At 39.6% G+C, this 5,103-nt stretch overlaps 1 pseudogene; it reads right to left on the bottom strand.

Annotated features, from left to right (window-relative positions):
• Positions 1-272: 272 nt before the first annotated feature.
• Positions 273-3,470, bottom strand: LOC112225006 (annotated as a pseudogene).
• Positions 3,471-5,103: the final 1,633 nt, after the last annotated feature.

Genomic DNA, 5,103 nt, shown 5'->3' on the forward strand with positions numbered 1-5,103 from the left:
CTAAGAATGTAGCTTGGACAGAGCCTGAAGAACAATGGGTGTATAGATGCAGAGACTGAGTGTTGGGCATTAGGCCGAAGAGTATCGAGCTAACATAGCTTAGCCTGACTTATCCTGAAGACGGGAGTGTGCGAGGGATGACAGCGTTTGGCATTCGGCTGAAGATTAGGAGCAACATAATCATTTCACACAGACTGTGTTTCTGGCCTCGGCTGAAGACTTGTGTGCGGGTGATTAGGACTATTTTGGCATCGGCCGAAGAGGAGGGGTGCTCAAGTGAACTTTGTCAGGACTTTGGTCTGAAGAAGAGCACAGTTTGCACTGTTCAATAAGAGACTGAGCCTGGCTGGAGCCGCATAATCATTGCCTAACAGATACAAACATTGGTTAGCAAAATAGTTTAGCAAAATACTTTACTCATCAGATTGTGCTCCTTTCCTTCTTGTAATAATTGCTCAACTAGCCTGTGACCCGGTTTATTTGGGCGTGCCATTTTTTTGTTGTCGAGCACGTCGCCCAAAAGTTCTGTGCCCGGTTTATGACTGCTGGGCTGGAACAGAAAACTACACATCTAATAGCACTCCAGTTCTAGAGCTGGAGATTTCTGGTCTGTACTCACCTGTTCGGTATAGTTGCTCAGTGCATTCTCATTCCTCCTCAGAATTTTCCAGGTCATCAGAGTGTAGAAGACAGCCGTGCAAGCCAGCGGCATGCTGAAGTAGAAGCCGGAAAAGCCACCAGTCTTTTGCTGATTTATAAAACTGTTATGAAAACATAATAAAGAACAGTATTAGTGTTGCTGTTTCAGATTTGATCTAACTACTGGAATGTGATGATAAGCACACATCACTGGCTTCATTATATAATCAGTGTCATTTTCATTTATTATCAAAAGAAAACAAAAGAAAACATATTATTGTCCTTATTTTCTATATTACTCAATTTTGTCTGGATTCACAAATTACCTGCAAGAACTGATTTTTGTTGTTGGGATGAAGGAGACATGTTGTCAGATGCTGTCCTCTATGGTCCATTATTATCGTATCAAAGCCGACAACTTCAGGCACAGCCAGGATTGTTGATATAACCCATATCAAAGTTATTTCTACTGCTGTGCACGTTGAAACCCCAATGCCTTTGATTCGATTCCAGGATGCAACCGCTCGATACCTAGGAAATCAATAGGGAAATTATGTGGCTGGGGAGTGTTTTGTTCATTTTTTATTTATTTTTTATTTATTTGTTATTTTACCAGGTAAGTTGACTGAGAACACGTTCTCATTTATAGCAACGACCTGGGGAATAGTTATAGGGGAGAGGAGGGGGATGAATGAGCCAATTGTAAACTAAAGAACAATTAAAGAACATATTACAACGAAAGGGAATTTCAAGGCCTACTACGAAGATAATTAACTTTTGACATGTAGATATCAGCCAACTTTCACAATATTACTCTTCATATAACAATTGTATTCATTCTCTGGGTTTGGCATGTTAAATGGAAGTAATACAGTTATTTCCAACTACACTACATGACCAAAAGTATGTGGACACCTGCTAGTCAAACATCTCATTCCAAAATCATGATCTGCCCCTTTTATCAATTTTTGCCTAAAATGAAATACCCAAATCTAACTGCCTGTAGCTCAGGACCTGAAGCAAGGCTATGCATATTCTTGATACCATTTGAACGGAAACACTTTGAAGTTTGTGGAAATGTTAAATTAATGTTGGAGAAAATTAGGAGAACATTGGATGTAGTAAAATATGATACAAAACATGTGTTTAGTTGTTTGTTTTTTTAAATACAAAATTGTCTTTTAAATGCAAGAGAAAGGCCATAATGCAAAGTTTTAGACTGATCCAATGAACCATTGCATTTCTGTTCAAACTTTTGTATCAAGACTGCCCAAATGTGCCTAATTGGTTTATTAATACATTTTCAAGTTCATAACTGTGCACTCTCCTCAAACAATCGCATGGTATTCTTTCACTATATTAGCTACTGTAAATTGGACAGTGCAGTTAGATTAACAAGAATTTAAGCTTTCTGTCAATATCAGATATGTCTATATCCTAGAAAATGTTCTTGTTACTTACGACACTGATGTTGGGCGATTAGACCTGGCTCGAAGTCGGCATTCCAATTCATCCCAAAGGTGTTTGATGGAGTTGAGGTCACGGCTCTGTGCAGCCAGTCAAGTTTTTCCACACCGATCTCGACAAACCATTTCTGTATGGACATTGCTTTGTGCAAAAACAGGATGATGAAACAGGAAAATACCTTCCCCAAACTGTTGCCACAAAGTTGGAAGCACATAATTGTCTAGAATGTCATTGTATGCTGTAGTGTTAAGATTTCACTTCACTGGAACTAAGGGGCCTAGCCCGAACCCTGAAAAATAGCCCCAGACCATTATTCCTCCTCCACCAAACTTTACAGTGGGCACGAACAGTTCTTGTGCTAACGTTGCTTCCAGAGGCAGTTTGGAAATCAGCAGTGTGTGTTGCAACCGAGGACAGACAATTTTTACACGCTACGTGCTTCAGCACTTGGAGGTCCAGTTCTATGAGCTTTTGTGGTCTACCACTTTGCGGCTGAGCCGTTGTTGCTCCGAGACGTTTCCACTTCACAATAACACTTACAGTTGATCAGGGCAGCTCTAGCAGGGCAGAAATTTGACGAACTGACTTGTTAGAAAGGTGGCATCCTAGGTCTGTGCCACGTTGAAAGTCACTGAGATCTTCAGTAAAGCCATTCTACTGCCAATATTTGTCTATGGAGATTACATGGCTGTGTGCTCAATTTTATACATCTGCCAGCAATGGGTGTGGCTGAAATAGCCGAATCCACTAATTTGAACGGGTGTCCAGATACCTTTGTAAACGCGTATATAGTGTAACTTGGAACAGAAATGTGACTTGAATGTGCAATCCTCTTACCTGTCAATGCTCAAGGCACATAAACTCAGCACTGTAATTCCAACAGATGTTTTCTGGACGAAGGGAACTAGTTTTACAGAACACCAAACCAAATGACCAGTCCTCAGCCATGAGCTGCAAAGACATGTCAACATTTAGGTCAGGAAAAATAATTTGTAACCAACACAAACACACACAAAAAAAACCTTTTATAAAACAATCAGATGTTGACCATTTTGATAATCAAATCGAAATCTATATTTTATGTCAGGATAGACAGTAACTGTACACCAAATTGCAAATAACTCACCCTGTAAGCGTTGATTGGAAAGTCTATCACGATATGCAGCATGTCCCCCAAAGCAACTGGCAATAAGAATGTTAGGTCCACTTTTGTTTTCATATATGATTCTCAACAGTGCTGAATTACCAACTATTCCAATGATGAATACAAGAGAAGACATCACAGTATTGATGTATTTGAATGTGTCTCTGATTCCAGTTGACACTAAGCACATATGATGTGGTGGGGTGTTTTGTCCTGGCATTTTGAATGAGGGAATGAAGCTATTGGATTTGTGGAGAGGATGTTTTCAAAGAGTTGAATAGTAGGAGCTGGTTGTGGATTCTGATCTTTGGTCGCTGCACTGATTATTAAAACCATTCCATTGGCGAGCAACAGAGACAGAACTACAAAGCTACAATTTCCATTGTAGATGATTTCTTCAAAAAGCCCGGCAATTTATCCTCAGGCAGCAATCTGCAAATGAGAATGTAAACCATTACTTGACACATTAGAACCTGGAGAGATACCAAAAACAAATCAAATTGGTATAAAGTCTATTTGATTACAACAAGAAGCATGAATGATTGTCTGTGAAAATATAGATAACATTGAAATATGTCAGTTTACTAATCAATCCAGCATCAAATTGTTCTCCACAATCAGATAGCCAATTGGAGCCTAAACAAGCAGCAGTCTGTGGCCTAACTCATACAGCTAAGGCAGATGAAGGTTTTTTAGACCAATATTTTATTGGCAAGGTTAGTCATCAATCTCTCACCACAATTACTCCTCATACACTGAAATCTTGTCCTCGGCTTAGATCATACTAGATCATACAGGATAGAGCTGTGCTCTAAATCCAATGGGGGTTCTACCCATAGAGATCCTATTAAAATAGCATTTTCATTTCTAATTCTATGGTTCTACCATTGTAAATCCCATTTCAAAAACAGCAACGATAAAAGACTTTTAGGAACATCTGACCCAGTATTTGTGCCAGTGTGTGAATCCTATGATGATCTTTGTGATTGAAACAAGTGTCCGTCTTGAGAGGCCATGGCAGGGTTCCTTAATAGGCGGCCCACGGGGATTTTTATTTGCCCCCCCCACAGGTTTTCTGAGCAAGATAACAATATATTTTGTATTTTTGTCATTTTGGTTGTTGGACATAAAACACTGTAAAATCACTAGGAAATCAGTTCAAAGTGATTTTAATTTGGGAACCTGTTCCCAAGTATTTCCACACATAAATGGAGACGCATACAGTATGTGATAAATGTTGAAATTATTTGTTTTTTGGGATTCTGTTTGGGATTCTTGTGGTCAATTTGCAGTGTACAAATTATTTATAACTATGTTCCAGCCGCCAACCATCCGCTCAAGGAAAAATCGGCCCATGACTGAATGTAATTGGGGACCCCTGGGCTACACTCTCAGAAAACAGGGTTCCAAAAGTTTTTTGGGTTGTCCCATAGGAGAACCCTTTTTGGTTTGAGGTAGAACCCTTTTGGGTTCCAGTAGAACTATTTTGGGTTCCATGTAGAACCCTCCGTGGAAAGGGTTCTACAGTACATGGAACCCAAAATGGTTCTTCAAAGGGTTCTCCTTTGGGGACAGCCAAAGAACCCTTTTTGGTTCTAGATAGCACCTTTTTTTTCTAAGAGTGTAGTAAATTACTTGAGGGGCAAGGTAATGAACCCTGAAAGTTCCAGTATTCTAGTTCTTAATTCTATGGGCTAGGGACATAGGACTAATGGGCAACACTGAATTCTAAATTTCATATGATAATAATAATGCACACTAAGCTGTTGCCATGTATTTTATAAAAAATTCTCTCTGATGCGTCTGGGGATGCAGACAGATTCCAGAGAATCTGGGGGTGCGCAATCATCCAA

The sequence above is a fragment of the Oncorhynchus tshawytscha genome, linkage group LG26, assembly GCF_018296145.1.
Source record: "Oncorhynchus tshawytscha isolate Ot180627B linkage group LG26, Otsh_v2.0, whole genome shotgun sequence".
Classification (NCBI taxonomy): Eukaryota; Metazoa; Chordata; class Actinopteri; order Salmoniformes; family Salmonidae; genus Oncorhynchus; species Oncorhynchus tshawytscha.